The sequence below is a fragment of the Myotis lucifugus genome, unplaced genomic scaffold (assembly GCF_000147115.1).
Source record: "Myotis lucifugus unplaced genomic scaffold, Myoluc2.0 scaffold_311, whole genome shotgun sequence".
Lineage (NCBI taxonomy): Eukaryota > Metazoa > Chordata > Mammalia > Chiroptera > Vespertilionidae > Myotis > Myotis lucifugus.
Window position 1 is genome coordinate 944,109 of NW_005871359.1, and position 12,955 is coordinate 957,063.

At 45.8% G+C, this 12,955-nt stretch overlaps 1 protein-coding gene across 6 annotated transcripts in view; it reads left to right on the forward strand.

Moving 5' to 3' along the window:
- Positions 1-1,226: 1,226 nt before the first annotated feature.
- The window catches only part of GATAD2A (GATA zinc finger domain containing 2A), a 107,173-nt gene continuing 95,444 nt past the window's right edge, over positions 1,227-12,955 (forward strand). For 2 of the 6 annotated variants that reach the window (XM_014465851.2, XM_014465847.2), the window contains exon 1: positions 1,388-1,554. The gene's annotated coding sequence lies outside the window, so the exon portion shown is untranslated. Of the gene's footprint in view, positions 1,555-12,955 lie in introns of all 6 variants that reach the window. The other 4 variants (XM_006100409.3, XM_023764012.1, XM_014465849.2 and 1 more) reach the window with 4 other exon arrangements.

Here is a 12,955-nt window from a genome sequence, read left to right on the forward strand (position 1 = left end):
AGCCCCCATTGCTCTTCAGACAACGGAGGAAGAGGACCAGTGGCCCCCAGTAATGCCCAGAAGAGGGTATGTACTACTTGGGAAAGGCAGTGAATTTAGGGACCTGAATTCTACAAATTCTTTTTTTAAAAATATATTTTATTGATTTTTTACAGAGAGGAAGGGAGAGGGATAGAGAGTTAGAAACATCGATGAAAGAGAACCATCCATCAGCTGCCTCCTGCACACTCCCCACTGGGTATGTGCCCGCAACCAAGGCACATGTCCTTGACTGGAATCGAACCCGGGACCCTCGAGTCCGCAGGCCGACGCTCTATCCGCTGAGCCAAACCGGTTAGTAAAGGGAGCAGGAGCCCGAGGCCCCTCAAGTTTTCTTAGAAAAGAGAGCTGGGGTTTCGAATCTACAAAATCAGCCCTCTCCTGGCAATTCTCCTGAGAAAAACTGGCAGGGCAAGAACTTCCAAGTTTCTGTTCAGGAGAGGAGCCACGGGCAAGATTTTTGAAGCTTCTCCTCAGAACTGGGGCCAGGCAAAGAATCCCGAAGATTCTCCTCAGAACAGGGGCCAGGGGCAAGAATCCTCAAAGATTCTCCTCGGAAGCGGGTCGGACCCACAAGTCTGGTCAGAAAAGAGCACCGGGGCAATGAATCCATCCTCGAGAACAAGGCGGGGCCGCAGCTCGCCCAGTCTCCTCAGAGCGCGCCTTACGCGACCCCGCCCACCACCGGTTCCTCGCCTGCCCGGCCGGCCCAGGCTGCCTCCAGTGCATTGTGGGTGGGGCGCCCCTGCTGAGCACTGCAGGGAACCCCCTGCCCAGTCAGTTGTTGGCCGCCCCGCAGCCCAGTCGAACCGCCTTCCAGGGTCCGAGCGAGCCGGCTACGGATTGACGCGTCTCCCAGGCCCTGCCCTTCCCGGTGTCCCGCCCCCAAACCCAAGCCCCGCCCTAACAGAACTCTGACTGGTCCTGAGGCCCGCTCTACTTTACCATTGGCAGGCCACCTGTCAGTTACTCTGTGCCACCTCCTTGAGCCCGCCCAGGCCGCCGGCGCAATCCCGAGAGCGAGCCGGCCCGCGCGCTCATTGGCCACCGGTCGCTGTCCGTCGTGAGGCTGGACACGCCCTCTGTGGGGCGCGGATCCCTGGAGCCCCGCCCGGACCTCATTGGCCTGCGGCGCCGCCACTCGGCAAGACGCGTCTCAACCCGGAAGTGTGCGAGGCGAAATCTGCCTAGCAACCGGGGAAGCCGGGCTGCGAAGCGGGCAATTTCAGTGTGAGACAGAGCTGCGAGACCGAGCCGCGGCTCCGAGCGCGGCGCGGCGGCTCCTCCCGCCCGGGGTCAGCGCCCCGGCGCGCGCACGCGCACCCCCGCCGCCTGAGCGCGCCTCGCGTCGCCCGCGCAGTCGGTCGGTCCGCCGTCCGTCGTCCTGTCGCTGCCGCCACCGCGGACCCACCTGAGGGAGCTGCCGCTTTGGGACCCGAGCGGACTGGACCCGACTCCGCAGTTCGAGGCCGCCCGGGACCTAGCAGCCGCCTGTGGGGGCGCCGAGCAACTTCGGTGAGTGAGGGGCCAGCGCCGCTGGTGGCGGGTCCCCGGCTTCCGGTGCCCGGGGCTTCTCTGGGGCTTCCGCTTCTGCGAGGGGACCGCCTCCAGTGTGCGGACCTTCTTGTCTGCGGGGACTCGCTTCTGTGAAGGAATCCCCCGCCTTTCCAAGGGATTCTCCTTCTCTGAGGGTCCTCACCTCTGTGAGGGACCCCATAGACTCCTTTTTCTGAGGGGAGCCCCCTTCTCTCATGGACTCTCCACTTTTCTGAGGGGCCTCGCCTCTCTGAGGGCAGCTCCCCACCTCTCTGGGACTACCTGTCTTCCTAGGGATCCTCTGCTTCCCTGAGGGATCCCGCTACCCCCAGGAGACACTCCTGCTTCTAGGGATCCCTCCACTTCTATGGGGATCCCCACCTCTCTGAGACCACCTGGCTTTTCCATGGACCGCCCCCCCCAACCCCCAATGATTTTCTGAGGAGATCTCAGCTTCTCTGAGCTGTTGTCCCACTTTTCTTTTCTTTTTTTCTTTTAATATATTTGTATTGATTTCAGAGAAAGGGAGAGGGAGAGAGAGATAGAAACATAAATGATGAGAGAGAATCATTGATCGGCTGCCTCCTGCAAGTCCCACACTGGTGATCGAGTCAGTAACTGGGCATGTGCCCTTACCAGGAATTGAACCCATGACCTCCTGGTTCATAGGTCGGCCACTGAGCCAGGCCTCTAGGCTGTTGTCCCACTTTTCTATGGTGTCTCCCACTTTTTGTAGGTCCCCTTTCCCTCTACTTTCCTGAGTTGCTTTTTTCTGTCCCCACTTGTTTGGGTGACCTCCTTCTTCTATCAAACATCCCTGAACTAATCTGAGTTGCTTTTTTCTGTCCCCACTTGTTTGGGTGACCTCCTTCTTCTATCAAACATCCCTGAACTAATCTGAGTTGTTCCTGCGTCTGTCAGAATCCTTCTTGAAGGTGTTTTCTACTTTTCTGAGCTATCCCCACTTTTGATGGGAACCCTGCTTTTTTTTCTTATTTTTGAAGAACATTGATTTTTTGAGAGAGAGAGAGAGAGAGAGAGAGAGAGAAGAACATCGATTTTTTGTTCCATTTATTTATGCATTCATTGGTTGCTTCTTGTATGTGCCCTCACAGGAGATTGAACCCACAACCTTGGTATATCCTGACATTGCTCTAACCAACTGAACCACACTGGCCAGGGCAGGATACTCTGCTTTTTGATGAGTTCCTCCATTTTCCTGAGAGGTCTTCCATTACTCTGAAATACCCATACATCTGACTGGATGCTTAGTTTTCTGAAAAACAAAAACAAAAACAAAAAACTAACTTTTCAAAAATTATTTGCGATTTCTTTTGGGTTCCCTACTAATCTATGCTTATAATGTTTGGAGGGGGTCACTGGCTTCTCCAGAGGTTCCCCTCCCCCTAATATGATATGTCTTATTCCTATGGGCTCCACACATCTCTGAAGTGTGTCTCCACTTTTTTAAGATTCCTCTTTTCTGATGAGAGACATGGTAAATTTTTTCACTTCACTGAGGGGGTCCTATTGCATTCAGAATCGATTCCGGTCAAGGGCATGTACCTGGGTTGCGGGCACATCCCCAGTAGGAGATGTGCAGGAGGCAGCTGATCGATGTTTCTCTCTCATCGATGTTTCTGGCTCTCTATCTCTCTCCCTTCCTCTCTGTAAAAAATCAATAAAATATATTTAAAAAAAAAAAAAAAAAAAAGATTCGTCTTTTCTGATGAGAGACATGGTAAATTTTTTCACTTCACTGAGGGGGTCCTATTGCATTCAGAAGGGTTCCCCTCCTACTTGCCTGAGGTTTCCCTCATGATTCTCTTTTTTAAAAAAGTTGTTTGTTTATTTATTTTAGATTTATTTTTCCCCCTCCTGATTCTTTAAGGGATAAACTGTCTCCTCATTTCTTCTTGAAACTTCAAGATCCCCTTATTTATCTTTGTGGCACCCACTTCCCTCCATTCTGGAAGGAGAAATGTGCCTTCCCTTCACTCTTCTTTCTTGCCAGATTGGGTGGTCTTCTCTGAACTTTTACCTTAGGTTCCAGAGGTCAGAGAGATTTTGGCTGGAAGGGAAATTGGGAGACAGAGAGGCAAAAAACAAAACAAATAAAAACACACATCACTGTTTTCTTGTCCCTTAGGACCTGCTAAATTTGGGGGGAGCAGGCGATGTTTCCAGATGACCACCTTGGTTACTCTGTTTTTGAGCCATGGTGTCAGGCCCGTATAGAGGCAGGAGGGACAGGACTGGAACATTGTTTGTCCATTATCACACTGTCAAGTTGTGGGACTGATCCACTTCCTGTCCCATGCCTTAGTCCTCCCTCTGCGTAGGGAGTAGCAGGGAAAAAAAAAATGCTCCTTTATGTCTTTCAGCTGCATTTTCTCTTCCTAGACTCTCTGACTTACCCCTTGATCTCTAGAGGCTCCTCAGTTTGTGGGCCACTCTGATTTGAAAGGCAAGGCAAGAAGCAGGAAATGGGTCACCTTAGATCCAGGAAGGGTGGAATAGAGGCAAGGGACAGGGGTTTTGACTTAATTTCTCTAAGTTTTAGATGACTTCAGGTTGGCCAAAGGAAGTTTTTACGTGGCTATACAAATCTCATGTGTACTTTTTTTAATGGCCCACCCTAGATTCCAAGTTCACTCCAGTAGCTAATTTTATCTGCTTTGCCAAACTCAGCACTCTCTGGAGCCCAAGTAGATGAATGCTGGCATTGAGAGATGGTCCAAAGGACGGGAATGAACTCAGTTTGAAACCTGAGTAACTTGCAACCACTTTGTGTCCATGCACAGGTTTCAGGCTAAAAAAGTGGAGAGACCGTTCCTGAAGTGGAGTTTTGAAATATAGGCTGAACTCCTGTTTGGTTTAGCATTTCAACGAGTTCTACACTCTGACTTTGCTATAACTGCAGTTCACTTTACAGTTTGACTTAAGGCTGTCCCTCTCCTCTTCGTTTCCATCTGGGTCTTGCTTAATTTGAGTTCTTTGTGAAGACTCCTGCGGAGGCTATAATTTGAGTTCTAAATCTGTCGGTGGACCATGTGGACACAAGTTTCAACTCGAGCTATTTTCTTCTGTGGAGAAGTGTTTGGAGTTTCCTGGGCCCTCTGCTCCTGGAGTAGTCAAGTCCAGGCAAGAAGGTGCTACAGAGCTGGTTGCTCTTTTACTGCCTTTTCCTGGTCAGCTGTAGGTACTGCCCTGAAAGGCAGGGGAAAGATGGTGGGAAGCTCAGGGTTTAGGGTGTCCTGAGACAGGGCAGAGAAGTGCTGACACGTTTATTATTTTAAATGAAACCCATAGGACCAGCAAGATAGGGTGTTAGGGAAGGGGGAGCTTTGAAGTCAGAAGGACCTGAATCAGATTCTGGGTCTGTCCTCCCTAGTAGTGTGGCCTTGGACAAGTTATGGCACAAAATTGGCATGTTACTAAATATTTAAGGGGTCACATCTCTGTAAATGTGTGTGAAGATGCTTACAGATGGGAAGTGCTTCCTAGACGTATGAATGCTATGAATGAATGAATGAATGAATCTGAGATAATGAGTGGGGCATGGCCAGCACAGTGCCTCACTCATGGTTGGTGCGCAGTAAAGGTTGGTTGTTGTGCTCAGGAGACTAGGGTTTGTCCTACACTCCCAGGCCAGGAAGCACTTGACATTCTGCCAGGCTAAATATGCCTGAAGATAAAGAAACTTGGTATGTCCCTTGCAAAACCCATTGCCCCTTCCCCCTCTCCCCCCGGGTTTTGTAGAAATTTTATGTGTTCAGATAGCAGATGTGAGGCAGATTTGCTGTGTGGCAGACGTTTGTATTTGCCTTGGCCTTGTCTTCTCCCTCTGTAAAATGGGGTAACTTATCTTTTTTTTTTTTAATCCTCACCCAAGGATATTTTTCCACTGATTTGTAGAGAGAGTGGAAGAGAGAGGGAAAGACAGAGAGAAATATGGATGTGAGAGAAACACATTGATTGATTGCCTCCTGCACTTGCCCTGACCAGAGCCTGGGCCTGGGAGGAGCCTGTAGCCCAACTGAGGATCGGAATCAAACCCGGGACCCTTCAGTCCACGGGCTGATGTTCTATCCACTGAGCCAAACCAGCTAGGGCAGGGGTAATTTATGAGTTAAGGGGAAGTAGGAAGATGTATTACTGTAATTGGGCCATAGGCAAGATAGATTATAATGAACTTGAGGAATTGTGGGACAAAGATAGTAGGAGTACCATAAACCTAAAGGATCATATCCATATTTTGGGACTGCTTGAATGAGTGATGTGCAGCAGTTACCTGGAGAGTGGTCTTTTAAACATTAGAACCTTGAAATAAGAACTGTTTTTTTAGGGTAATGGATCAGATTTGGGGACAAAAGACTGGGAAAGAGATGTATAAAAGCATTTGACACGACACAATAATAGTACATTGAGAGGGCCAGTGTGTGGCTTAGTGCCCATGAGGAGATCAGAATTCACCTTGAGCTCCCAGGATAGAGAGAGCTGTGGGGGTAGGGGTGAGGGCTGGGGTGGGCAGGACAGTTTTTTTTTGTCTGTTTTTTTAGAGGATTCTTTCTTAGCAATTAGTGAAAGCCCTAAAATCATGGCCATGAGTTGGGCCCAGCCTTTTTCACTTCCTAGTGTGGGTTCAGATGACACATACCCCAGAGAGTTAAAACCCAGGGGGAAATAATGGGTGAAAATCTGAGCTAGGTCCCCATTGGGCTTCTCCCAAATTTGAGGAAAAGGGGTGTTTCCCCCGCTTGAAATATCCCCATTCCTTCCCTTCATGTGTCTTTCTCACACATACACATAAAGTGACTTTATATTGAGTCCAAGAAATATCCACCAATCTTAAATTTCTCTTAATTCGTTAAAGGACAGTTATAACATTCTATTTGAAAGGAGCAAAGTTTATTATTATTAACATATACAAACTAAGGTAAACAACTTTAAAAGGGATCATTATCCCTTTTGAAATTATGCTGTGCCTCTTGTGCCACAGACTTCACTCTGGTGGATGGTGGCGCCACCACCAAGTCTCTTTTATCTAACAGGAAGTTTTTTAAACTTTTTTTTAAAATTGAAAGATCCTTACAGCAATAAAAACCTTGGATAATTAGAAATGATATTGATCTAGGTACATTTATTAGATGTAATGTAATATGGTTACCCATTGGTGGGCGGCTCTAAAAGGCATGTGTGTCCCAACATTGCCCAGCTTCTAACTCTGGACAATAAACTGTTGATTTATATAACTGAAATAGCTAGGGAAGTCAGGGTTTCCTTCCTGTTGGAGACAGCACAGGGGGCATTAAATCCCGTGGGATCTTGATGATAAGAAAGAAGCTGAACTCTTGGAACTGGGAAATAACTACTGTATCAAATCGTTCCATCCAAATGAATGGATGGTGTTATTTTTGGTATTAAGCTTGGCTCTATCCTCTCTGCAGCCTGGCTGCCTTTGTTTAATACGAATTTATCCCTTCAAACTGACCTACAAGGGACGTTTGAACTCTCAAGTAAGGGCTATATTTACCACAGATTTTCCTATGTGGTCATAGGTAGGTTTTCCTTTTTTTAAAGTGCAACTTCAATTGGATTGAAATATAGAAAGTGTTAAGGCTGGCTGGTGTGGTTCAGTAGTTGAGTGTCGACCTATGAACCAGGAGGCCATGAGGGTTTGATTCCCGGTCTGGGCATATGCCCAGTTGCGGGCTCAATCCCCAGTGTGGGACCTATTCAGGAGGCAGCCAATCAAAGATTCTCTCTCATCATTGATGTTTCTATCTCTCTGTCCCTCTCCTTTCCTCTCTGAAATCAATAAAGAAATATTTTTTAAAAAAGAAAGTGTTAAATATTTTGGCTCATGTAATTTCTTATGCCAGCAAATAATTCAGCATGCCGAAACCTGGCTCAGTGGATAGAGCGTCGGCCTGCGGACTGAAGGGTCCCGGGTTCGATTCCGGTCAAGGGCATGTATCTGGGTTGCGGGCACATCCCCATTGGGAGATGTGCAGGAGGCAGCTGATCGATGTTTCTCTCTCATCGATGTTTCTAGCTCTCTATCTCTGTCCCTTCCTCTCTGTAAAAAAATCAATAAAATATATTAAAAAAAAAAAATTCAGCAATGTTTGTGTGTGTGCCTGCCATGAGCCATGCTGGACACCTGAGCAGGACAGATGCAGTAGGCTCTCAAGGAGTTTACATCCCAGTAGCAGACAAGTAAATGAATGAATGAAAGAATATCATAGAGATTCTTTGGGAATATCCATGGATGTTGGAAGCTTGGGGTGGAGTTTCTTGGGTGTTTAGAAGTGAAACCAAACTACTCTTCGAATTTCCTCACTGGGCTCCTTGCTTCTGTTTCCTCCCTCTATAGCAAGGCAGAAATTATGGCATTTTCCCAGTTGATTATTGGCTGTTGGCACTGGTTGATCCAGGATGATTGTGGCTGTAATTTTGGAGTAACTAGAGAGAGTCTGGGATGGTCCTGGTCAGGAGCACTTTCAGCTTTGCTTTTCTTGAAGTTGGTGGCAGCGTGTTTTGGAATCCTGTGGCATTTCTTCATGGCAGTGCATATTATGCAGAGATAAACAGCTCTAAAAGCCCTTCCTGCCTTGTTTGAAAACTTAAAAAAAATTCAGACAAGGGAAGTGCTTGGCTGTTATTTATGGCATAGGAAAAGTGAGATTTCAAATAGATTGCTTTGTTATGTATTGGTAGGTTCATGGTGCATGGAGTTCCTTCTGTCCTAGGGTTCCCTCTTACACTGGGTTTGGGGAAGTGCTGTTTTGACTTTCCCATGTTGTGACCAGATTTGATGTTAGTTCACATAGGTCAGTAATGTGATAGGTGCTTTTCTTAGGTAAGTGAGGGAGCCAGGAGGAGGGTGGATACTCATTTGGGGTGCAGGTTCCCCGGGAGAGAAGCAGGGTATTATAAGGAGTGTTTTTGGTTAGTCTGTTTTCTTCTTCTTACCTTCCACCAAGTACTGATTCTGGAGGTGAAGAGGAAGGCCCAGGCCGGAAGTGGGCGTGAACAAGTAATGCAACTGTGCATGTGACTAGGCTCCCACCTCTGGGTTCTGCTGTCCTTGGAAAGTGGATGCTTGCTCCCTCCTCACTTCCTGTTCCCTAGCCCTCCAGTCTGAGTTCTTGGGCCCCAATTTGAGCATAGAAAATACCACTTTTTCCTTGGAAAGCTGATTTATCAGAGTTGGGAGCACTTGGCAGTTCTAGGGCTCAGCTAATGTACTCACAAACTCAGAACTCTGGCAGGGTGGCCAACAGGATGATTTCCTGTTGCATTATCACAGCGTTCCCTGCAGAAGCTTGCTTGTAGAGGGATGCTCTGGAGATGCGTATAGAACTTAAGGAAGCAGACAGTAGATAGGTACTTCTGCAAGAGTGTGCTCTCGAAGAATGGTTTACTGTTATTTGCCTTCGCTGCTTTGTAAAAGTACCACAGGAGGCCCTGTGTACAGTAGAAGCTTTAGAGTTAGAAAGCCTTCGGTCTGTATCCAGATTTCACCACTTGCTGGCTCTGTTACCTCAGGAAAGTGACCTAACTGCAAGTGGCCTAAACTCTTTGAGCCTCAGTCTCCTTATTTGTGGGGCATGGATGGTAAGCATGAAATCAGCAATCAGATTATTGTAGACGCCTTATAAATGGGTTGTTACAGAATCGTATCAAGGCTGACTTTCTCTCCAGGTTGGCACCCAAGTTTGGACAGCTATCTATGGCAGTTAATACTGCTTAAGATCAAACCAGTTCACATTGGGGTCACAGGCTGCTGTGTATGACCAAGGCCTGTGAACTACACGTTCCTAGGTTGGCTGATTTTTCTTATTGAGTTCCCTCAGTTCATTGTAGTCTTACACTGGGTGTTCAGTTCTTGCCATAAGGACTTGCAGTGCCTCCTGAAGCATACCAAGGTAACTAGGCAAACGACTCAAACCTATATTCCATGTGGCTGCCGTATGTGCTAGCAAAAGCCTCACCTTTGCGGGTGATGGAAATATTCATTTAACTTGCTAAGGGTCAGACACCTGGCTGGACATAGGAGCTCATAGGGTGCTAGGAAAACACAGGCACATTGACTAGCAAGTTTAGTGAAGTGCAGTTGTATCAGGGAAGGAGGGGGCTATTTAGAGGGTCAGCAAAGGAAGGGGTGATGGAGAGAGCTACTTGTTAGTAAGTAGATGACTAGACATCCTAAGGAGAGGAATTGCATGGGTACAGGCAAGTGCCTGGAAGTGAAAAATAGCCTGGTGCGTTCCCTTGATCTGTGGAAGTTATGCTCCTCTAAAAGTCAGAGTTTGATCTGGGTACCTTTAAATATATTTATTGATTTTAGAGAGAGGAAGGGGGAGAGAGAGAGAGAGAGAGAGAGAGAGAAATAGAAACATTGTTGAGAGAGAAACATCATCTATCGGCTGCTCCCCTGCATGCCCCTTACTGGGGATCGAGCCAGTAACCAGGGCATGTTCCCTAACTGGGGAATTGAACTGGTGACCTGGTGAATAGGACAACGCTCAACCAACTGAGCCACACTGGCCGGGCTGAACTGGGTACCTTTAGTAAATAAAGCCCAATGTTACCTTCAAAGGTAGGAAGTCTTGCCTGGCTGGCGTGGCTCAGTGGTTGAGCATCGGAAACAGGAGGTTATGGTTCAATTCCCCAGTCAGGGCACATGCCTGGGTTGGCAAGAGGCAACCAATGGATGATTCTCTCTCATCGTTGATGTTTCTCTCTCTCCCCTCTCCCTTCCTCTCTGAAATCAATAAAAATATATTTTGAAAAAATGTAGAAGTCTTATAAAATGTGCCATAGTAGGATTTAAGATGAAACTCAAATTAAAATCGTATCTAAATTGAGCTCTCAATAGGCATTTTTAAATCAGAAACCAATGATGGCTTAATGAAATCAGATCATCTAGACTTCTTTGTAATGGTATGCAGTCTACATAGAGTTTAATCTCTTAAGGAGCTTCAAGAGAACAGAATTGGGGGCTGCTTCTGAATTTTTTTCCTTTGAGAATTTTCATCATTTAAGATGGTCTAAAATTCTTAACATAGCACAAGTTTTATTTATTTTTTTTAACTTACATGGCATTTCAAGGTTTTGGCTTATATGTATATTTATAGAGCTTCAAGCTTTATATTTTACTTCTCAGAGTATCCCTATTAAAGGTTGACTTTTGCCCTGAATTTGAAATAGGTCTTACTCTTCCCAAACCATGAGTTGGTAAAATGTAGGCCTGACTAGGTCAGCATGCAAAGAGGGCCGGGTGTTTGTTATCAAGCTGTGAAGGAGAAAACTAAGTAGACCCACCACCTGTATTTTTCTATTTTGAAATGCTGGGCACTAGGGAAGGAGGGAGAGTACCCATCCTATTAGGAAAACCTTTGGGAGGAATGTTTTCCCTCCTTCTTATGTTAAGTTGGAAGATCTGCCATTTAACAACTAGGGAGTGGGGGGCGTGATGTAGATATCAAGTTTTTAAAACATGTTTTTCTTCATGTCTAAATCAAAGATGTTTATTAGCAGACTGATGATGTGACTAACACTCTTTCTTTGCCCAGCAGGTTTGAATAGGTTGATCTCTAGACTTAAAACTGTCATATAGCCTTTCTTTTTCTGGTAGTTTTCTGATTGTTTTTCCCTTTTAATTCTTGAATTCATAGAAAACATGGTTTACTTAGTAACCTCAAAGACTTAGGCATTTTTTGGTAAGCTATGTATAGACAAAAAAGAGATATTCCTTGCCAACTGGTGACACATGCAGATGAAGACAGAGTGGGAGATACACTTATGTTCATGATGATACTTCTGAGCTGTTTGTATTTAAACTCTTTAGGAAACCATTTGTGCTCAGAACTCTGTAAAAGTGGGACATTAGGGCCACACAGAGACTAACTGCAGAAGGAGCCTGAACCCCACATTGCACAGACACAAAGTGGTTCAGAATTGTGGTTAGAAATGACACTCAGAACAAAGCACACACGTGTTGACAAAGTGGCCCATATCTAGAAAGCTGTCTTTCAGAGAACTTTTCAGCATACATGACAGGAATGAGGCAAATGGTATTAATCTGTTTCCCATAAATTCCTCATCTAGTGTAAGAATGTTGTGACTTAAAAAATGACATTTGTTGCCTGGCCACTGTGGCTCAGTGGTTGAGCATCAACCTATGAACCAGGTTGGATTCTCGGTCAGGGCACATGCCCGGGTTGTGGGCTTGATCCCCAGTAGGGGGTGTGCAGGAGGCAGCCGATTGATTATTCTTTATCATTGATGTTTCTGTCTCTCCCTCTCCCATTCCCTCTGAAATCAATAAATATTATATTTAAAAATAAATAAATAAAAACATTTTTTGTAGTAGCTGTAATCTGTCAAGAGTATTGTATTTTTCATGAAGCATCAAAGTACTGAGAAAATCAAATCACACAAACATGAATCTTTTCCTTTTCTTTCCAACCAATTGCTTTGTAATATCACCATGTAAGCATGAATTTGGGATGAAATAAGAAACTTAAAAACAATTCTTTCTTAGAGATTGTGGTTATCTTGTCTTGAAACTCAGTGAAAACAGTTTCAGACTTTAGAGTACTAAATATGCAAAGTATGGAAAGTGGTTAGTGCTCTTGTTCATAAGGGTACTTAAAAAAACAACTCAGTACACTTTTGAATGTATACACTTTATTCTTTAGAGAGCTTCTCAGAAAACAAGTAGGTCTGCTTAGCTTGTGAATTTAAGCAAGTAGTAAAGAGTTCATTCTGTTTTAAGAGAGAATGGCATCTAGAAAGTTTAAAATATAATGAGTCTATCTCTTTTCAGCTCTTTCTGCCCCAAAGCCCCTCCACTTCAGGTGTAGTCAGCTCTGGCCTTTGCCTTTGCTTCTGTCGTTCTGGATGCCTTGGATGCTCATCTGTTAAAGCTGGCTCAAATGTCATATCCACAAAGATTTGCCGGACCCTTCCCGAGGCAGAGGAACAACCTTTTCCTCAATCTTTTCCTATGAATGTCTTTTCTGCATTGAAATCATTCTGTGTCCTTATGTGCCACCAGCCTGTGAACTTCTGGAGCTGGTGCCAGTAGGCTCCTCATCCTGCTAAAATTGGGATGAGTAGTCTCTTAGACAGTTCTTGTCTATTAGTGTTTATCATATAAGACATCTTAAATTTTGTCCCTCAGAAATTTTTTTAAAAATATATTTTATTGCCAGAACCGGTTTGGCTCAGTGGATAGAGCATCAGCCTGCGGACTGAAGGGTCCCGGGTTCGATTCCGGTCGGGGGGCATGTACCTGGGTTGCGGGCACATCCCCAGTGGGGGGTGTGCAGGAGGCGGCTGATAGATGTTCTCTCTCATCGATGTT